This window comes from Camelus dromedarius, chromosome 3 (genome assembly GCF_036321535.1).
Source record: "Camelus dromedarius isolate mCamDro1 chromosome 3, mCamDro1.pat, whole genome shotgun sequence".
NCBI classification, from domain to species: Eukaryota; Metazoa; Chordata; class Mammalia; order Artiodactyla; family Camelidae; genus Camelus; species Camelus dromedarius.
Window position 1 is genome coordinate 42,096,167 of NC_087438.1, and position 23,945 is coordinate 42,120,111.

Sequence of the window (23,945 nt, forward strand, 5' to 3'; positions counted from 1 at the left end):
AAGTCTTTCCCTGATTTCAATACTGTCATTTTCATACCATTTGTAAAGCAGACTAATTTTTAAAAGCAGATTCAGTATTTCACTTAAATGTAGTTTAAAAGAAAACTGCATAATAACTGACAAAAATAGTAACAAAAACAAAATAGTGTCATTACATTTTCCACTGGTATTACTGACTGCTAAAAGCTGGGAAGTTTAAGCCCGAATTCTCTTTTTAGAAAAAGATGGTAAAAAGATGGTTAGAAAGATGGTAAAGTTTTATGAGGACAGATGAGAAGTTTCATTTTAAGAAATCAAACGTATAGATGAGCAATTGAAAGGAAAATTTTCCTATGATGTGATTTAATGAAAATGTATGCTCTGTGTACATGCCACCTAAATTCATCTCACTCTGTCCACAAGCATCCCTTGTATGTAGTGCTGAGCAAGACAACATACAAAGAAATTTCAAAGGCATAAAAACTTAAGACATGCTATTTTAGAAAAAAGCTTTCATACAGTCACCATGGGAAAACATATGTGGGCTTCTTTCCATGTATTTTATGGTAAATCTTGTTTTATTTCAAATGTTTTGGAGTGTATCATAGACTGCTCAGTGTTTAGTGCCTACAAATGTTTCTATCTTACTCTGTACCACCCAATGTATTCATCCCACACTGGCAAACACATGATTTGATGATTTCTAATGTTTTTTCTCCAGATCCAAAAATTAAGGGGTCTAAGATAGTAAAATGCCCTCTTCATAGAAGTCCTCTGATTGTACCATTTAAAAAATTTTTTTTCCTTAATTTTTACCCATTGCTTTGAGCATACATTGATAATTCTTGCTTGGACTGATTATTAATAAGGTAATTGCCAAAGAGGCCATTTTACAACTCAATCTTTACTTCTACACGTATAAGTTTGTATTCAATTGTAAGGAAGAGATTATTTTCCTTGTTATTTATTTTATTTGTATAAGTATGGATTCTTATTTTATTCAATGGGTTACAATTGGTTACTCTCCTTATTTATTTGATACTCAAATGTCCCGATTTTGCCAGAGGGAGCGCCTTCAAACTGACTTGTGTCTTGTGTCCTGTTAGATATTCCCGATTCTTGGAGAATTTTCTTTTGTCTGGCACAACAGAATGCTCCTCTATCGTTTTATACTGTCCTTGCTCCACGCCTAGAATCAGCCATTTCTTCAACAGGCCCTGCTATCTTTTACATTAATACAGTAGTTAGAAATGAAGATCAGAATATTAGGTGTGGTCATTGTTACTGGAATGTAATTTCTTCTACTCTTTGTCAAGAACAGATGTCAGGAACGTACGTGTGTGTGTGTGTCCCTCTACTGTCTACTGTCTGTATTTCTTTCTTTTCTTTCTTTTTCTTTCTTTCCCATTCTATCTATCTATCTATCTATCTATCTATCTATCTATCTATCATCTATGACCTATATAGCAAAAACATCTAATAGATATTTTCTATTCCAATTCAGCACCAACACCACAGCATTAATTCTAATCTTCTTCTTTTCCATATTTGGAACTTCTTTCCCCAGTGATGCAAAACCTAGCTCCTATTATCTGTAATATATTTATCTATATGCTTAATTCTAGAATACTCAGAAAGTAACTTCAGAGTTGCTAAACTACATTGCTACAAAAAAACTAACCTGAAAAACTAGACTTAAAAATCTGTTATATTTTGTTTTTTCTTTAGGCTGAGGTTATACAGTCAAACTGCTCTGTATAAAAGATGCTCAGGATAATTAACGTTTTTCCTTCAAAGTGGTTAGGTTATTATTTTGAAATACATTAATTTTGTTTTTTTAAGAATTTCCCCATTCTATTTTATCTAATATGCAAACAGTAATATGATTCAAGAAATCAAACTCTATACACAAAGCTAGAATCAAAGAAGTAACTACCACACCAAAGGACCTCTACCTCATTCCCACCCTCCCTCAAAAAATAATCATTTACATTATTTCTGGTTTATCGGTGTTTCTTTTTTAGAGAGAGAAGCACGCTCAGATACACTGTCTTATTTTTCCTCAATTCTTCTAGAAAAAGTGGCATTTCAAGTGTACTACTTTTTACCGTTCGCTTTTTTCTCTCACTTAAAAACAATTACATATTCATTTATAGAGAACTTCTTCATTCTTTTATAGTTGAAGAGTATTGCGCTGTGTCTATAAAGTTTTATTCAGTCACTCTCCTATGTATAGGCATTTAGATTGTTGCCAACGTTTCTACTTTCTGGAACTTGTTAATACTTTCAATATAAACAGATATTTGATCAATTTTTGTCAATCTTCCAATGCTTCTGAGGAAAATGTGTGTTTTCTATTGTCAGAGTGTAAATTTTAATATATACGCATGAGATGTGCCTTATTTTTCATGTCTTTCCAAAAACCTAAGTTTTCCTCTCTTGCTTCTTTTTCCCGTCACCAGTCTCCAGAGGGTAATTCCCCTTTTCTTTTTATCCTCTTCTCTCTCAGAACCATTGCCTTTTTACAACTGGCATTTTGAACCCCATTCACTCTTCCCTTCCCTGTAGAATGTTATCTGATGTACAAAGATTCTTAGGGTGAACTTTCTCTTTCTAAGGGTGCCTTCAGTTCTCCTCTTTTACAAACAGATTCTTCTGGGCCCATTTAACTCTTCAAAAGGGCTTCGAGCAAGAAAAAGCTCTACTAGAAACTGGTGTTTACTTTTCTATGAGAGGTAATTTGACGTTTGTTTTGCTTTCTGTCTTCTATTTATAACCCAGGTATGATATTTGGAGGGAATGTGGACAGATTCAGAGCTAGGCAGTTACTATTTCCTTAGCTAACAACCAAATAAATTTAAAGGGCCATTATCAAAAGTATGTCTTCACTTGTGGAAACACTGGTACTTAGAACTTTTTGATCATAATTTAGCTCCAAAACCAACTGAAACAGCATCTGGATCAAGATAGAAATGTATCACCTTTTGTGAAGGAAGGATGATTTTCTAATAGTTAAAGAAGGAAGACATTCATACAGATCATTTGAAATCATATTCAGTTCATTAAAATCAAAGAACAGAAGAACTTGTATGTGGGGAGGCAAGAACACCATCCTATTTTTTATTACTCTGAATATCTCATTGGTAAGTAGGACATTTTTGTTGAACTTGAACTGTGAGATTTGAGGTAAGATTTGAGATTGTGGTAAGATTTGAGGTTAAAGCATTATTTACTCGGACTTTATATTGAGCTCAAGCAGCTTAATTCATAATGTGTTCCTTTCCACAAAGACTGAGGGAAAAGAAAAATCAATAAAAGTTCAGAATAATCTTTTATTTTTCTTGGCAAATTTCTCTTCGAGTTAATAAAGAGTGAAACAGTAAGTAATAATGGGATAGCTTTGCCAAAAGTTTCCTTGAAATTTCTGTGAAATACTTTCCTGAGGAATTCAGACATGTAATTTATCAAGGAAAGAACCTAGTATAAAAATAGAGACAATGCATTATAAAATAATAGGTGCATAGTCATTGTTTTATTGTTTGCTGTGTTATTGAAAGACAAATGATTTGTTTTTATCTGTATGTCATCATGGTTACAGTGTTAGTAAGATTAAATAGGTTTATTCAGATAGTCATGGAGTTATGGCAGACTTTGAATGAATGTATCAGTAAAATGTCTTTATCTGTTGCCTTGAGCAAAGGACACTGCTGTTAGATTACTGACTTCTTTCCATAGCCTTTCCTTAGGAGTGGCTCATGTTATTATTTTTGGCTTTTATAGAATCTAGTGCTTCTTTTCCTTGGTTAGCATAATGACACAGTGAGCCTGCTCCAAACCCACATACCAAGTAGTGGGAAAGCAAAACAGAAAACAAGACTATTTAAATAGGCTAGGTGATTCGAATGAGACTATATAAATGAACACTGATATAATTAAATTAAATGACTGTTTAAACTTAAAAGAGACTGCTTTATCTGGAAAGACTGAAATGTTTTCAATGGACAAGTTCAGCTGTGCCAAAGAAGGATATGAGAAATTTTTAGACTGTGAAAACGATAGTTTTCCATATATATTAGTGTAGTTGTGAATCCTCCATATAATGACATTTTAAGGGTGTCAAGTTTTAATATCACTATTTCTACATTTCATTTCCTATGCAGTATCATTTATATGGACAAGTTCTGTCCCTTCCTGACACCACCACCTCTACCCCGGTTCTATCATTTAAAGAGAAAATTGGAAAAACAATGTTTCTCTTTGTACAAGTATACCATGAATAAATTGGCCTATCAGTTTGTAGGGGTATTTGTCAAGCTCCCAATAGAAAACAGAGGACACCCTCAAATGGGTGCTTCAGAAGTGTTTAATGAAAGCACTATTTAGAAAGCTGTTGACAATATTCAAGGAAACCAATAAGGGATGCACTAACACCCAGCAACAGTCACTACCATCAGCAGATCTGACAGTGCAAGGGGAGTCCCCAGTTACTGGAATTCAGAAAAGGGCTTTAGCATATGTGAGGGTCCATCAGACAGGAACTGTGGCTTTCTAAAGAGAAATGTGGCTACCGCCAAGTCATAGTCCTGGCTGGGAGGAAGCCAGAGGAATGAATACCCCTGACTCATTATCCCCCTGCCCTCCCTCATCTCATGCTGGTGACTGCCATTGGCCAAAGCCAACCAGAACCCAGAGGCAAGGAAGTTGACTGATACTTTCCACAAGGTCACCTTCTTAAGCACAGATCAGGATGGAGATCAGCCAGAGAACAGATATGGAGATCAGCCAGAGAACAGATATGGAAATGCAAAATGGAGAATGTGCAGCAGGAAATGAGAAGAAAGCTTCTAAGGCTCAATATTGTTCTCAAAAATGTTACAGTATAATTTTTAAAATATGTATTTTAGTATCAAACAGACATGATTTTGAATTCCAACTCTTTCCCCATAAACTGTGTGACCTTGAAAAAGTTACCTCAATGTTGCTAAACTTAAGTTTGTTTAACCATCATTAAATGGAGCAATATCCATATAACAGGATGATAAAATGGCACTCTTTCTGTTTCAGCTGAAACACTGAAGGCTAAAAACCAAACAATAAATGTCAGCTGTTCCCACATTCTAAAGCAAGGTGCGTGACCACTTACAAAGGAGACTGGCAACAACTGGTTTTGTGACCCCTGGCTCTTCATTAATCTTGAGAAGTTCATAAGTCACTAGTAGAAGGAGGGCAGAACTTTGCATAGGAAAGTTAGTGTTCTGTGCATTCTTACTGTGACTTAAAAATGATACACAATGTAAGAGCTGTGAGTTCAGTTTATTCAGTGCCTTACTGAGGACTATAGCCAAAAGAGAGCCTCTCAGTAGCTCTGAGAAACTGTTCTGAGGAGATAAGGGGGAAGGAGAGTATATATATGATTTTGGCAAAGGGGTACATACAATCAAGCACACATCTCAGTAGAAGACTGCTGCTAGTCATGAGGAACAGATATCTTAGTTAACAGTTTTAGTGATTTACTAAGTATGGAGGATGCAAGAATCTGGGTTCATAAAAATTTCTCCTGAAAATATTTAACTATCTGAAGACCTGTTCTGCCAGTTTTCCTAGAGCACAGTGCTTCATTTCTGATCTCTGCCTTTCAAGGTGCATTGAAGATCAGCAGTTGCAGTGGCTGATGACTCAATTCTTATAGAACTGGGTGGGGAACAACACTCTTCATTTTACATTACCCTTCCACTGAAATGAACAGACAGTGACATGCTTCCCTTTCATCACATACCAAGTGAAAGAGGGGTCTGAATGGACATACTCTGATACCCTGACATGAGCCTTGGGAAGTTTAGGTAGCACAGGATCTGACATGATAAATTATTGTGAGATCATTATGCCCTTCCTCTCATGTTCTATTATCCTCTATTAATACCTTTACTTATCTATAGATTTTCATCATTTCCCTTTCATGTTTCATTATTTCTGATAATGGCTCCTAACTCTTCTGCTTTCTCCTTAGATGGATATCTTTAATGTCTTTTACTTTTGTTGTTGCTCTTTCCTAGACTGTCTCTAACTCTGCTATGATTGTATTGAGGGAGGAGGACTAAAATTATACATTGGAATTCTGATGTGCTCTTCCTTTACTACCTCCCCACCAAACAAACAAATTTAAAAAAAAATTGGATTGCTTCAGCTGGAATCTAAAATTTATGTGTCCTTAGAATGTCTACATAGGCAAAAAGAACACATCCAGCACCAGAAAGATATGAAAAGTAATGAAGGAATAAGATTTGATGACCAGAAAAATAAACAAAAGAAAACAAATAGTGAGGCTAAAAAAACCAAAAGCCTTTCTGCTTCACTTTTCTGCGTTCATTACAACTAGAAATTATCTCCAACTGCTGTTCTCTGTTCTACTCTGCTTTTGACATTCTTAGAGCTTCCCTGTGTTAGAAGTCACTAGTATAAAGACAGGTCGTCTCTCTGACATAAACATAAAAACGTGAAAGGGCAATAAATCTTCAGTGACTGGCATGCTTATAAGGAAGCACTGAACTTCAAGGGTTGTTAAATATCACCTGAATTTGTTACTTAAGCCCAAGGGGTCCAGGTCTCCTAGAGTGACATCTTTAATATCAGTGAACATATCAATATTCTGCTTGTCTACTTTTCTATCTGATGTTTCTCTAAAATATTTTTTGACAAATTTAGGATATGTTTATGTCCAGAATCACTAAATAACTACTATCCCTATATTTTCAGATATTAATTGGTAGTTAAAGAGAAGCACAATGAATTATTTCATTACATGATGTGACACGATAGTCCCAAGAATGGTAATATAAACGCCTCCATTTTAATCACAGCAATTGCATTTTAATTTATATATCTGATGCAGGTGAAAAACTATCACTGATTATCTCTTATATTCTCTGCCTTAGGACTAAGCTCCCTAGAAAATTGGGGTTGTTCCACTATGCAGTTCCACCTCTGCTCACCCTCTGGCATTCTCCATGTCCCTGAGCACAGGGTAATTAAGTAATAATGACATCTCATGAGGGACATTGGTGTACTTACAGGAAGTATTTATTAAGAAAGTATTTGACAAAAGGGAGCTCTCAGCTGCTGAGATTTGTAGAATTCCACTTACCGTATAGATTAAACATCTGATTTAGACCCTTGACACTAGACTTGGGACCCTTGTTAGTAATTCTGTTAAATCAAAGAGACAAGAAAGTAACAGCTAACTTAGTAAGGAAGTGGATTATTCCAGTTTAATGACATCAATAGCTCTTCATTGTAATTAACTGGGAAGTAAATGAGATGAAGAACAAAATTCAAATAGTTAATCTATAAAAAGCTTAGAACTAGAAATACAGACCTAGACTTAGCCACTAATATATTAGGAGTCAAAGTGTCTGCCACTGATTATATAGGGAGATATTATAAAGCCCGAGATGAGTAATGAGTGAATTAAAAATATGGATGTAACTGATATATAAAATATGTCACACAAAGTTTCATCAGGTGGAGATCAAGATAGTGGAAAAGAAGGATGAGGAGTTCACCTCCTCCTTCAGATACACCAAAAATACATCTACATGTGGAACAATTCTCACATAATACTGACAGAACTCTGACAGAAGATCTTATACAGGCAAAATTACAAGAAAGGTAACCGTGTGACTAGGTAGGATTTAAAAAAAAAAAAAAGAATCAGGACAAGACCTGTGCCCCTGGGAGGAAACTGTGAAAGAGCTCACCTTGGGAACCCCCTTTGAAGGTGAGAGATCACCCAGGACAGATAGGGAGCTTCAGAGGCTCAGAGGACAGTGCAGCAGTCAAGTTGTGGCAGGTAGAACAGAGAGAGACCATGCTGCTGACAGGCCTGTGACAATCACAGATCGAAGAGTTACCACTCAACATCCAGTGCAGGCTCTGGTCACCACACCACCAATCACATCCCCCATCAAAGGGATAACAGCCAGCATACACAGAGGAAAGACGTAGTAGCCATCTCTACTAAAAACAGCCTTCACAACAAAAATATTACACTCACAAGGCTCCCACATAAACACACCCTTCAAGACCACAGTAGATAACTGTTACTCCTAAATTCATATAAAGCATCCTAATCTGTGCATAATGAGGATCCCAAAAGGAGAAGAAAAAGAAAAGGGGATTGTAAATGTATTTGAATAAATTATTGTTGAAAACTTCCTAAATCTGAAGAAGGAAACAGGTATCCAGCTAGAGGAAGCATAGAGGGTCCCAAACAAGATAAATCCAAACAGACCCACACCAAGACATATTATAATTCAAATGCCTAAAGTTCAAGATAAAGAGAGGATTCTAAGGCAGCAATACAGAAATAAAGAGTTAATTACAAGGGAATCCCAATAAGGCTATCAGTTGCTTTCTCTACAGAAAGGTTGCAGGACAAAAAGGAGCAGCAAGATATATTCAAAGTCCTCAAGGGAAACATTTGAAAACTAGGATGCTCTACCCAGTAAGATTATCATTTAGAATAGAAGGAGATATAAAGAATTTTTCAGACAAGCAAAAACAATGGCATGGAGACTAAACAAATGCTACTAAAAACCCAATGGTTTGATGATGATATCAAAGAGGAAATTTTAAAATACCTTGAGACAAATGAGAATGTAGCACATTAACCTTAGCAGTGTTCTCCTAGGGCAGTCTACTCAAGCAATAGAAATAGAAGCAAAAATAAACAAATCGGACCTAATTAAATTTCAAAGCTTTTGCAAAGCAAAGGAAACCATAAGCAAAACAAAATGACAACCTACAGAATGGGAGAAAATATTTGCAAATGATGTGATTGACAAAGACTTACTTTCCAGAATATATAAAAAACTCAATAACAACAATAAAAAACCTCCCAAACAATCCAGTCTAAAAATGGGCAGATGACCTAAATAATGAATTCTCCAATGAAGACATACAAATGGCCAACAGGCACATGAAAAAATGCTCAATATCACTAATTATCAGAAAAATGCAAATCAAAACTACAGTGAGGTATCATTTCACACCAGTCAGAATGACCACCAGTAAAAATTCCACAAATGATAAACGCAGGAGAGGGTGTGGAGAAAGGAGAACCTTTCTACGTTGTTGGTGGGAATGTAATTTGGTGCAGCCTTTATGGAAAATAGTATTGAGATTCCTTAAAAAAAAAAAACCTAAAAATAGAGTTACCATGTGATCCAGCAATCTCACTCCTGGGCATAAATCTGGAGAAAACTCTAACGATACATGCACTCTAATGTTCATAGCAGCACTATTTACAATATTCAAGACATAGAAACAATCTAAATGTCCATTGACAGATGACTGGATAAAGATGTTATACACACACACACACACACACACACACACAGTGGAATACTACTCAGCCATAAAAATAAATTAATGCCATTTGCAGCAACATGGATGGACCTAAAGATTTTCATACTAAATGAAGAAAGTCAGGAAGAGAAAGACAAATACCATATGATAACACTTAAAAGTGGAATCTAAAAAATGATACAAATGGACTTATTTATATCACAGAAACAGACTCAAAGACATAAAAAAACAAATTTATGCTTACCAAAGGGGAAAGAGGGTGAGAGATAAATTAGGAGTTTGAGATTAGCAGATACAAACCAGTATACATAAAATAGATTGACAACAAAGTCCTACTGCATAGTACAGAGAACTATATTCAATATCTTATAATAACCTATAATGAAAATATAAAAAAGAATATATACATGTATAACTGAATCATATGCTGTACACCAAAAACTAATATTTTAAATCAACTATACATCAATTAAAAAATAAATTTTAATCAACTTAAAAAAAAGTTTCATCAGATCACTTGATTTTGAGGAAACAGTTGTGTAGCAGATGTCATTTTACAACAATGGCCATAGCAATACCTCCTGTCCTACACACCATTCTGAATAGTGACCTTTCCATCCCCCCATCAAGATGTGGAACCTAATTTACTCCCCTTCACCTAGGTTGTCTTAGTGACTTGCATGAACAACAGATTTATATGGAAGTAATGTTCTCGATTTTTTGAAACATTCCTCCTTAGAGTAACCTATCAGAACTTGACCTTGATATGCAAAGTCCATATCACATGGAAATGTCATATGCAGGCCTGTTAGTGGCCAGTCATAGCTGAGTTCTGACCTAAAATCCAGCATCAATTGCCTGTCTTGTGAATGCACCATTTTGAACATCCAGCCCATGTGAACCTTCAGATCACTGTGGCCTAAATATCATCTTACTGAAACTATGTGAGAGACCTCAAGCAAGAACCACCTAGCTGATCCTAGTCAATACAAAGAACCATGAAAAATAATAAAGTGTTGTTTTAAGCCACTAAATTTTTGCATGCTTTGTTATATAGAAAAAAGTAACTGAAACCTCTGGTGAGGGAACTGATAGTATACTTTTTATTTCTTCTGGTTTTTTAAATTCAATTTGTACCATGATAATATTGCCTTTATCTTAAGAGCACCTAAACAATTTATTTTCAATATTCTAGTTGAGATTCATATATTCTGCAAGGCATTAATTTTTGTCGACCTTTCTAATACTTTCTATTACATACTCATATCCCACATAATATTTTTTCTTACCTTTCATACATTATACTATTTTAAGCAGTAAATGTGAAAGGAATATGCTTCCAGATAGCTCAGTCCAAGATAGGATTTGGAAGGCTCATTTGTATCATCATTTTAAAAAAAAGATTTTTTTGAAACTACTTCTATTTTATGAATTGCTTTTAGCCTATGCTATTGGTGGGTCTCCTTCCTAGATAACACCTAAAGAAAATGCATTTGTAAAGGGAGTTTAATAGTAAGAGAATCATTTTGATATTATATATATAGATAATAACTAATATTTTCAAATGTAACTATTATAATTTTATGGATATGTACATTATTTCTACATGGATAATACTGCACATCCATTCATTATTTCAAAGAATAACACACTGCTCCTTTTCTGAGTGTTGATTCATACACACACACACACACACACACTTCCAAATATAGTTTGTACCCTTTCCAGGATTCTGACAAAAGGAGTAAGTGACCATTTCCTCGTTAATTTTAACAATATTCTTTTCTTAAACTTTACTTTCTTGATAACTAAAACCAGAAATACATTTACAGTTTCATTTGTATGTTTATACTTCTGTGATTAATAGTAAAATTAAATATTATTTTAATTGTCTCTTGGTCATTTGTATGTGTTTTTGTACAGTTTCTCAAATAATATTAACATATAAATTCTAAGGTAGTTTCCAGTTTTTGGAAGTTGTATTATTTATGTATATATTTCAAAAGTTGGATAATATGGAGAACCACAAAGAAAAACTGTATTCTTTCTACTCAAGAGTAATATGATCCTATTATATGTGATGGCTTTTGATGTGTCAACTTCACTAGGTTGAGCTAAAGTCCTCAGAATTTTCTTTCACTGTTTTTCCAGGTAGAGTGGGCTACAGAGGATAGGCTCTTTTGATGGAGTTGGTAAATGAAGGAGAAGTAGAGATTTTTTGGTTGCATATACACATCTTCTCTCACTTACTCAAGCAAACGCTAATCTGGGTGCTAGTGTGAAGGGATTTTGCAGATCTGATTAAAGTCCCAGTAAGTGTAAGTTAATCAACAAAAACAAAACTTTACCCACCAAGGCCAACCAGACTACAGCCACCACTGAGTGCCCAATCTGCCAGTAGCAGGTACCAACCCTGATCCTGTATATGGCACCATTTCTCAAGGTAAAGAGCCAGCTACCTGGTGGTAGGTTGAATACACTGAACTGCTTACATCATGGATGGGGCAGCACCTTATTTTTACTGAAACAGACAGTCACTCCAGATACAGATTTTCTTTCCATTCCAGCGATGCTTCTGCCTAAACTACTATGCCTAGAATAATACAAATGCTTTATACACACTTATTTATTTTGCTTCTCCGGTTGAACTCTGACTTAGGCATTCTGTAAACTTTCCTTCTCTCTTTATATTCACAATGGAAGCTCCTATTTCCTATATGTTTTCATTTAATTATATTAAGAATACAAGCGAAGTCTCATTTCTTAAATTACCTAAATCATATGAATAGGCCTCCCTCTAATACCCTCCTACCAACATTGGCTGAGTCAGGTGTCAGTTTTCTGTATTTCCCAGCTGGCACTGACTCATTCAAGAAATACAGGAAAGCAGGTTCCCCCTACTCCTGTCTTTCATGCAGAAGATGTCATTCTGTTCAACTGTTTTTCTTTGCTCTCTACTGCCACACAGCACTGCTCTTATACCTTGTTATGAGTTGAACACTGCTCCCCCATCCCCATTCTTATGTTAGATCCTAAACCCCAGCACTACAGAACATGACCACTTTAGGATGTAGTCATTGCAGGTAGTGAGTTAAGCAAGACGAGGTCACACTGGAGTAGGATGAGCCCCTAATCCAACATGACTAGTGTTTTATAAAAAGGGGAAATTTGGACACAGGCATGCACATGGCAGTAAGGAACATCATATGAAGATGAATGCAGAGATCAGGGTGACACTTCTACCAACCAAAGAAGCCAAAATTCACTAAACTGCAAGAAGCCAGGTGAGAGGCATGGAACTGATTCTCTCTCACAACCCTCTGGAGGAATCAAGCCTGATGACATCTTGATCAACTTCCAGCCTCCAGAATTGTGAGATAGTACAATTCTATTGTTTAAACTACCTAGTTTGTGTCACTTCATTCCAGTAACCCAGGAGAACCAAGACAAGGTGAGTAAAGGCAAGGACTTGACCTACACCTGTAAAGGGTCTGCACAACAACCTGAACCTGAATAACTCCTGTTATTCACCATCTGGCACTCAGAGGTAGCAGAACACCCTCTGTATCCCTAAATATCTGCTCCTAAGATTAACATGACTCAGACCTGAGTAAAATAGACCTCCACAAATCTTGCATACATTTTTCAAAGAAAAGGTAACTATGTCCAAATTCTATGAAAGTCTGTGGGTTGGGGACAGACACTGCAAAAAGCATAGAGAGGTAGAATTACTTAGGCAAAAGGTATGTAAGTTAACATTTACTGGTCATGCAAAAGGAAATGATATCAAGTTATACTTTTTAAAATGTGGCAACTACCATACACATCACAAGACACAAGAATAAAAATATACTTTATTACTTAGCTGCCTAATACAGCTCTATAATACTTTTATTTTTGTACTTTTGGTGCTTTATTTCTTCTTAGTTGTTGTTATGGAGGTACTGGGGATTGAACCCAGGACCTCGTGCATGCTAAACATGCATTCTACCATTTGAGCTATACCCTTCCTCTGGCTGTTCATTTCTTCATCAACTCTTCGTCTCACAGCAGTTTTTTTAAATGATAAAAATATTAAAATAATTAAATCTTTTAATGGCAGAACTAAACACTTTTTATCATAAAAATTTAGCATAATTACTTCCAGCTTTACAACTTATAACTGGTAATGTAATATGATGCTAAGATCGTTGTAAAATTTGGGGAAATATCTATCATTTTCTTTCATATACAAGACATGAGGTATTGGACATTTACATTTTTCTTGTTTAATTACTAATCTTAGATATGTTTTCAATCAACAATATTCACTAACTAGTTTTTACCTTAATACCCAATCTAGAGGGTCATATTATGATTTTTGTATTATGAAAACTAAATTGCCTTGCCTCAGTTTTGAATAAAATTATTTATCTTCCTAATTATTAAAACATTATTAAAGTTTTTAAAACTAAAGGAAATCAAATAATTCATTAGAATGAAACTGCTGCAAATTTTTGCATTGTCCCTTATTTGTAAAAATTGTATTTTTCTTTATTTCTTTTCCTTTATTTTTCGGTGTACTGTTTTGGAGTGTTCTGATTTTTAAAAATCTTTATTCCTTCTGTTGTCATTTTCTCATCTATATTTGATTAACAATTGTAACTCTCTCTCTTAACTTTACAATTTCTACCTCAGAATTCTAGTTTCTCTTGTGCTATAATTAAAGATTTTTGGATATTTCCATTTTCTACCTTTTTGGGTTTCTGCTAGGATACTTCTTTTTCTTCAATACATAAATTTTGTTCCTATCAAAAATTCAGGAAGAACATATAAAGTTTTTTGGATGCTTTTATTGTCAACTCATTTACACCGAGAACAACGTTCCCCAGAATTTCCTTCTCTGTGTGGTTCAAGAGTAGACATGTCCACAAGTGAAGGTTGGCAAACTATGGGAGGCAAAAATGAAGTATCAGTCATTATCACCCGAGGTTGTCATTGGGTAGAGTCTGTGAAAGACAGACATAGAGGTGCAGGCAGGTTCCAGTTTGTCCTTACTCTTCCCTGTTCCAAAACCAGCTCTCCTTAACATTGTGGGCCCTAATGACCCACCCAAGCCCACTATCTGACACTTCACTGTGAACTTAAAGCAGCAATAGTCACAAAGAGCCAACAGCCTTCCATGGACCTCTACTGGTACTGTTCTCCACCGTCCCACCATAGCAGCTCTCCGTGCTTCATTTTCAGGTTTGTTCACCTGTACCATGACTCATATTTTCTCTCTCTTAATTTTCATTTTTGGACCTGTATATCACCAGCCTCTCCAACAACTATGCAAGTTCTAATTCCTCTCACAAATTTCATATTGTATATATGCTTCGTGCTTCTACTTCACTGATTAAACCATGACTGACATAGAAACAAAGTTAATCAGAAGTGATCATGCACTCAAAGGCAGGTCACATGCATTTTGAAGTTGCTGCTCCACAATTTTGGGCTAAACACACTTGTGTAATCACATTCCTCTAATCCTACATACCTTGACTTATTGATACATGTGTGTAGGGATTTTGTCTCTGAAACACTTCTGACACAGTAAAGGGTCTTGTATTAGTGGAACTTAATTTCAGACTTCATCAGAATGAAATGCATCAAATGTGGTAGGATGCAACCTGTATGCAGGGGTGCATAAAGCATGCTACTCTACCTAAAGATATACTCACTTCTGTATTACTGTTACTAGTTTGTGCTCTATAAACAGCAATATGCTAATAAGTTCTATTTCACATGATTCTCAACCAAAAAGGAGGAAAATCTCTGGTATGTTTATACACTACGTAACTGAGTACATTCCTGTTAAGAGGGAATGTCTATATTGGTTTAATGGGATCTGAACCTTCTGTTTACGATTTGACACAGGTGATCCCTGGAGGAATTTTACACATACTTATTTCTGGCTTCATCTGTTTCAAACATTGTTTCTCTCTCTCTGCCCATATACTCCTGGGACATGTGACACAGGATGTCCTTGTACCCCTGTGCTCCCTCTGGCCCTGCACCTTTTGCCATGAAGCCACAAGTCAGTATACTGAGTATTAGAAACATTCTTTGAGGCTATTCCAGTGCTAGCAAAATAAGTGATTGTTTAGGTATGGAAATGACCATGAACCACTCTAAATATATGCCAGAAAGCCAAATAAAAAATATTTCCAGCTCAACAATTAGTTGTAGTGCTCATACTGCTTAATAATGGTCTTAAATACTATCATTGACTTACAGTATTTCCTACTGTTTCCAGTTGATTTATGATGTCATGTTTTTAATACCCAGTACTTTACTGCATTTAGTGAGTCCTTTTTTGTTTTACTTTGTTTTTCAATTTAGGACTCCTGCACCAGCACTGAGAGAGAATCAATTCTTTGTTCCTACACTAATGGAATGAAATTTTCCTAGTCCACTGTTTACAAATGTGCCATCTTTTAAAAACCCAAACTTCATGTGGGGCCTCAGGTCTTTCTCCCCACATTCAGTGGATGCTTGGCCTCCTCTCCCATCCTTGGGTGAGCTTCCTACTTGCTAAGAGTCTGGTTACCAAAAACAACTACCACACAGCTATCACCACCCTTGTGGCAACAGATTCAGGGTCATTTTTAAAATCAGCTGCTCTGATGATTATTTCCTTTTAGTTTTTGATACCTGATCATTTTTCTTTCTTGTGAGTCTAACAATATATTGAAAATAATCTAAAAGGATTATTTTCTTTAGCCAACATATTTCTAAAGTTGTAGTAAAGGGTTTTGGGGTACTCAGGCTGCTATATATTCAGAACTGAGAGTCAATGAGCACCAGTTTAAACATGTCCATATGTATGTTAACTGACTGGATACACACAACACTGCTAGATACTGCATCAGGATGGCCTCTGGGGGAATTAGTGCTTCCCAGAGTACTGTGCACAAAATAGATCTTCAGTAAATGCATATGGAAAAGTGTTGGTTGAAGATCAATAACAGCAGCAAATTAAATGTTAGAGGCCAAGGTTAAGTACCTTTTACTGCAGTTTGGCAAACTCATGTTATTAACTGACCGTATACCTGGAAGATTTGCCATGGGAATTCCAGACCCAGAAAGCAAAGAGAATGATGATCTAGGATTGATGCCCCCAATCAGCTAACTAGATTTTCATGCTCTAAGCCGTTTCTTTCAGGCCGCAGAGAACGACTGCCAAGTATCATATCAGACAGGAGCAATGACTCCCCTACCTGACACCTTAGGAAAGTGGCAAAAAAGGGTCTAGGGCTCTAAGATGTCAGCACCAAAAGGTCAACGCATAGACACTGTCACTCAGGATTCTACAAGAACGAAGAACCAAGCCTCTCCAGAACTCCTCTCTTTACAAAACAAAGATAACCTGGTTTTAATCTCTCAAGGCTATTTTGTAAAGAGACAAACCAAATTGATCAAATGCAGCCAATACAGTACAAAGGCTTACTGAATAGGATTTTAAAATTGTTTTTCAATAAGTAGAGATGGGGACCTATAACTTGTTTTGAGGCAGTAAATCATGAGTAAGATTCAAACAGATTTTAACACATCCAATTTTTAGTTAATCACATTATTTGTCCCCTTGTGCCTTGAAAAATATTTATAGGATGTTTTGCTTTAATTTCTTTATGCATGAATTGAGTATAATGTGTATGTTTTCATCACACAAGAATAAATACAGCAAAATCATCATAACAATTTTATAAAATATAAAAATGTCAGGTATTTCTTATGTAATACATCCAAGTCTCTCAAAACTGAGTATTGAGATTTCAGTAAAATGTAAATAAACTTGCAAATCAAAAATGAAAAGACCAAAAGCCCACTTAAAAATTGGCAAAAGATGTTACACACACACATACCAGGGATATATAAAAAAACAGTAAGCATATGAAAAGGTACTAAGTTTTAGGATCATGGAAACTCAAATTTAAACCTCAGTGGTTTCCTAATATAAAAATCCCAATAACACCAAGTGTTGGGGGGCAGCAGCTAGAACCATTGTACATTTTTGGTGAGAGTGTAAAATGGTACAACCATTTCGGAAAAATGTTCGCAGGTTCTTATAAAGTTAAACATATGTGACCTGGAAATTCCACTCCTAACTAATTACCCAAAATAAATGAAAACCTATGTCTATGAAAAGACTTTATAAAACTAGATTAGCAGGATTATTCATAATAATCAGAAAAAGGGGAAAAGCTCAAATGCCCATCAACAAGTGAACAGATGAAGAAATTTTGGTATATTTGTGCAAGGGAATATTTCCAAGAAATAAAAGTAAATGAATTTTGGATATACTCAACAGCATGTCTGAATCTTACAGATATTAAGCTGAGCAACAGGACCTGAATATAAGAGAATACTTTTAAGTTTTATTTATACGACATTCTAGAACCAGAAAACTGACATGAGGTAACAGAAGATATAAACAGGCTGATTCTGAGGGAAAGGGATGGCATAGAAGGTGGTATGAATGACCATTCTGGGATGATGGATATGTTCTTTATCTTTTGTAGGTGATGGTTATGTGGGTGTATCTGACTGTCAAAATGGAACCAACGGAACACTAAAGCAACGGGCATTTTATTACATACAATGTACACTATCACTGAAAAAAATCTAAATGGACTGTCTTCAGAAATTTGGAGTTCCATACCAGTGGAAGTCTTCAAGCAAAGACCAAGAGACAGAATCACTAAACAACTGGACTAGATGCCTGGCTTTTGAGTTTCAGAATGCACTGGAATCAGAGCTCGTAAATGTACAAAATCAAAGTAGCCCAACTCCCAGAGACTCACTTAATAAGAATAAGACGGGACTCGGGTACTTTTATTTTTAATTGGCACCCACCTCATAAAATTCTGAAAAAGATGGATAAATCACTGACTCCAATTCAAGAAGCAACAAAGGAACAGTAAGGAGTAACCACCATTCACCATTCTCAATACTACCTGTTTCTAAATTTTAAGAGGGAAATCATGATGAGAAATATTGACTGATGTGTTCTATAGATGGACACATTTCAGTATATTACTATAAAACTATATTAAATCAATATGTTTTACTCATTATTTTCAGTGAAGACAATTTAAAGTTTCTTCTCTTTTGTTTCCCATACCCAGTTATTTTATATATTTGAGAAAGTTACATAATCTTCTCTTAACAAAAAAGAAATCACTACCAGTTTTTCAGGAAACAGCAAACAAAAAGGCGAGTAAACCTGTAAAGACCTATTAAACCTACACACTCTCAGTTTATTTATAAATAAGTGGCTTCTACTACACACATGCCCCCTTGATATCTATCAGGCTGCATATTATCATTTCATGCTAATTACTCTAATTTTAGTAGCATTCTCCTGTAAGCCCAAAGCCAAAAAAAAAAAAGTTTAGGGCCAAAAACGATTGTTGGGGGTATTATCTTTTCTCTTTGTGAACCTTACTGATACCTGTTTTGTATACATAACCCCAGAACACAGAGGTAGGGAAGGTTAACTACCTGGAAGGTAACCTGAGCTATCTTGAAGAAGTAGTACTTGGTGACAGGTGGACACAGGGGAAGTCATTCCAAGTAGTGGAAAGAGCACACACAAAGGCGTAAGAGGAGGAAATACTACTACAAGGATTGTAGATTTGGTATAATGAAAGTTGTGTTTTGGGGAGTGAAAACGACAGGGACACTAAACGAGTAGAAGCAATGAAACAATATGATAAAAATCAGATGTGCTATAATTCTCACTCTTGCGGCATTGTGAAAAGTAAATTCGAAGGAGTATGGCAGAGATAAGACGTGAGGCAGACAGCTTTACGGTTCAAGTGACAAATGATAAGGCTCTACGCAAAGGCAGTCCTGTGAGAGGTGAATAGAAGGTGAATAGAACAAAATCGCAAAGATTTTTATGAGATTGAATATAAATAGTGAAGGATATGAAGGAATCCAAAATGAGATGGAATGAACAGTAAGGTTCTGAAATGCAATGCAATAGCAGATGTGGTGTGCACAGATAAGGGGAGAAAATAAAGATTAGTCTTGAACACACTTGTATTTGTTATTGTAGCCATCCAGGTCCAGAAAGCTGTTAGAAACTGAGACAAGAATTTAAGAAATGAGGTCCCTACTATCAACATAGTGTTTATGGGAAAGGTTTTCTGACGAAAACAAAGGATGACAGTCAATTCACTAGCAGGGACGAGTGCTATGGTCGAAAACAAAGAGAGGAGCATCCTTAGCCCAGGAGAGGAGCCTAATGGATTTCACTGAGTTTATGGTGCTTACTTCTCTCCTAGGTGAATATCCTCATTTAGAAAGCTAATAGGATTTCTACAAGGGCAGACTCAACAAATGACAATGCAGCTCACATTAAAACATTAATCCTGATAAACCATGACAACAGACTGATTCTCAACTGAACAGGAAAAAAAAAAAAAAGGAAGAAAGAAAGAAGAAAGCTTGAAGGATCTAAAGCTAACTTTTTTCAAAGGGTAGTTGAAAGCAATAAAGTTTAAAGTCGTACAGTAGGAAAGATTAGAAGAAACTCAGCAAGCTACGCCTCACAATGAAGGAGAAGCGGCAGTTGTGATTCTTTCACAAACAAAATACGCTCTGTGGCCAGAGACTTTTGAAAGCAAAATCATTGAAGCAAGTAAAATAGATGATAGCTTATTCTTATGTGAGGTTTATGATTTGCAGATTTAAAATAATCTCTAGGTCTCCCCAAAATGTTGTATTAAATAATTCCCATTGACTTTTCCGTCTAGTCTACATCTTTTTCAATACATATTCTTATCTCTAAATAAAAAAGTTTCAAGAGTATTAAAGTGATATGCTTTTACTGTTTGATTCATGTGAGCATCATATGTGAACAAAAGTTCTTTAAAGCAATGAGTCCAACAATTTATTTTCATTACAAACATGATCAAATTTTAAAAATTGTTGTGATAAGGATTTAATTTGATTGAAACAAAAGTCATATTTTCTTTCTAAAGGCTAGTAAAAGCAAACTTCACACTGCAGTATTTGGGTTAGTTTTTAGATTCTCCAAAACTGTTCACTTATTTCTAAAGAAATATTCAATGACAGAGCAATAGTTAACCTGTATACAAAGTATGCAGTCTAATATAAACATGAGAAGAAGAAAAGGGAAATATTATTGAAATGTCACAGATCCTTGGCTAGATGGTATAATTTTCAGAATTATCCAATAAACTGTAGTTTAGGTGGAATGTTTTTAGATTCAGTTAAGATCTGAAAAGCAATTAAATAAGCATCATTTTTAAAGCAAAGGATGATAATGTTTAAACCTTAACAGTCAGTAATGACTCCTAGCTGTCTTCAGATTAAGTACACTTCGGTTCAAAAAAAATTGTTTTCTTTACAATAACAATAAGGAAAAGTCATCTCATAGAGGAATTAAAGGAACTACATGCTTTGCAAGTCAGGCAAAGACAAAAAAAAAAAAAAAAAAAAACCTTGGAAGAATTATTAACTTTGGAGTTTAGGAGTTAAAAAATGCTGACACATGTTACTGCAGTGGTTCAAACAATGCTAATGGAACGTATCATTACCATACTTATTACAGCTGCACAGTCACTCATCTCACTAATACTGAGTGATGCAACTCTTAAGATTTGCAGTCATTTCAGAAATGTATCTGAAAATAAGCTTTAGAATTTTTAAATAGGACAAAAGTAAGTATTAAAATTAAACTGTTTTATGGAAACTATTTAAATTACTGTTGTATCCTAAAAAAAAAAATACCCACTAAAAAATACCCTGGCCCCTCAACGCCATTCTCCATGAAACAGGTGTGTTTAGCAACAGCACTACATGACGGGTTTTCAGTTGTGTGATTGAGGAGTAAGATCTGTTCATATGAAACAAAGGAATTGGACCCTGCTCGCTAATCTTGCTTTTCTCAAAGCAGAAGATGAATTTTAAGGATAAAGAGTGAAGACACATTCAGCAGAAACAAAAGATAAGGCAGAGAAGAAACTTAGCTCTCATGGCTAATGTACTCTCTGACTTGCTAAGAAATTGAGAGTCACTTGAACCTCAGTTTTCCCTGGTACCACAAATATTCACTTTACCAAGGTTGGGGACAGATTGCTAGTAAGTGTGGATTATAATGGCCACAGACACGTCTCAGTTCTGCGTGATTTTAAATTGGTGGAATGTTGCTTTGGGGATAAAACACAGCCTAAAGTTTTCAGCTTTCTGAACTTAAAGAGTTGAGAGTTCCGTTTTCACCAAAGTAATGTTCACTAGTTACACTAAAAAATAATCACAAGGTCTTAGTGACTTAGTACAATATATGTGTATTTTTCACTCACATCATAGTCCAACGTGGGTTAGTGGCTCTCCTGAGCATCCCCACTTTAACAAGTGTAGCTGTGCCATCCTGGGGACCTTTGATTCTGACAAGAATGGGGGAAGTAGTGAGAACAAAAGAAAGTAGATGGATGGTAGCACAGGGTTTCCTAAGGCTGGATGTGACACATGCAGTTGGCCTGAATCACACCTATTGGCCAGAATATAGGCACATGGCTCCATCTGACTAGAAGGAGGTTGTTAAATACAGTCTTCCAGTACTTCCAGAAGAAAAATGAATATGGCTTGCTGAACATACATTGTTTCACTTACATTTTAAGAAAGTAAAACTAACTCTAAATTCCATTAAAAGTCTAAATGTTATTAATGCTGCATTAGATACTTGAGGCATTTATGAACTTGGTTGTTGATACAGATATTAGATATGTATTGAGACTCTAAATCCTAAATTCTTACTGCATAGCTACCACTATTCCAGACAAAAACAGCCAAAGTAGGGCAGAAATAAGAGCTATAAAACCTGAGTATTTATGATGAGGGTAGAAGTGGTGCTGAAGCAATTACAAAAGGTGAAACATACATACAATGATAATGCCAAAAGAAGAAAGATAAAGAAACAAAAGAGATATCTGAAATAATAATGACTGAGACCTTCCAAAATTAAATACAGACATTGAAGCACAGATCCAGTAAGCTCAGAGAACAGTAAACAAGATTAATACTGAAAGATCTATCTGGCTACATCACATTCAAACTGAAGAAAATCAAAGACAGGGGAACAAGCCAGGTGCAAAAGTTTTTAAGTTTAATCAGGTCTCATTTGTTTACTTTTGCTTTTTTTTTTTTTTTTTTTTTTTTTACTTTAGAAGGCAAATCCAAAAAAATATTGCTGTGCGCTATATCAGTGTTTTGCCTATGTTTTCTTCTAGGAGTTACATAGTATCGAGTCTTACATCCTTGTGACATGTAACAATAACTTAAAAAATCAATAAATACTACTGAAGTGTCTCAAAATTGAAGTTAAAAACATAATTTGTATTAAAAAGTAAAAATTTTAATCATAATCAGCTTTTCCTGAAGCTAAGGAACTTTTAATTTGCAACACTAAATTGTACAATAGCAAAAAATACTTTAACTGGCTTATGATCAGATACTAATGGAAAGTAAAAAAATAATAAACAAGTAGTGACACACTTTATTTTTTCCCAATAAGTGTAAGAATGAAGCAAACAATAAATAACTTAGAAGATTTTTTAAATAAAAGAAATAGGAGTACCAGGATGCATTCCTCATTAAGAATTTCAAAGAAATTTAGAGTAAGAAAGTAATTTTATCCAGTAAGATTACATTTAACTTAATAAGAGGGCTTCCACTATGGCTCGACAATCAGAAAATATTTTGATGTAAGAGACAAAAGATGTACAAAGAAATGTTATATTTTACATTATTATGACTCTTTAAATGTCTTCTCTCAACTGTATTTCCAGGTTCTGGAGGAGAAAGAAACTGATATTTGAGACACAGAACACTCTGTAAATACATTTTCTAGAGCTGATTCCAAATATTTATCTGAAATTACTATAGCCATAGTTAACCTGTAATATTTTAATAATTTTTGATTTTTAACAAGAGATTTCTCTACTTTATTGAAGCAACTGCTCTAAGAAGTGCAAATTGACTAAGCTTTGTGCAGCCACTTAAAAAATAGCAAATGAGGAAAAGCAATGACAATGTAATGTGGATATAACTGAAGCTAAAAAGTAATTTTTAAGAGATTATAGGAAAATACTTCATGCAATAAAAAAAGGGATTTAAAAAATTTCCCTGAAAAATTAAGCTTATGGAAATATGGGGCATTTTAGTTTTGAATCTTCTGTGATTCTTTTGGAAATAATACAATGTGATATGAAAATTAAAAAATACTATATGTTGAATAAACTAGGAGACAGAGAAAACCTCCAAACTCTGAATGATGTGTAAGGACTACAAAGGCCAGACAAACAGCAAGTTTACAAATTTTCTTGATCTCTATCAGAGTGCTGAGAACTCAGAGTATTCAACTACACCAAAATCGAAAAGGGACAGGAGTCTGCAGGGAGTGATAAGACATGATTACTGACTTACTGGGTGAAGAAACAGCCAGGCACCAAGAAGAAGTGTTTACCTAGTGACTGGCAAATTAATGGAAATGGAGTGTTCTCTCTGAGAGATAGTGAGTTCCCTGGGAAAGCAGAATTAGGTGAAGTTTA

General features: G+C 35.2%; 2 long non-coding RNA genes across 2 annotated transcripts in view; one reads left to right on the forward strand and one right to left on the reverse strand.

Annotated features, from left to right (window-relative positions):
- The window catches only part of LOC116150814 (uncharacterized), a 201,407-nt gene extending 181,583 nt beyond the window's left edge, over positions 1–19,824 (forward strand). Inside the window, exon 4 of the long non-coding RNA XR_010378521.1 lies at positions 17,886–19,824. This is a non-coding gene — a long non-coding RNA (uncharacterized LOC116150814). The remainder of the gene's footprint in view (positions 1–17,885) is intronic.
- The window catches only part of LOC135319696 (uncharacterized), a 300,679-nt gene that overhangs the window by 21,512 nt on the left and 255,222 nt on the right, over positions 1–23,945 (reverse strand). The gene's annotated exons all lie outside the window — the stretch shown is intronic.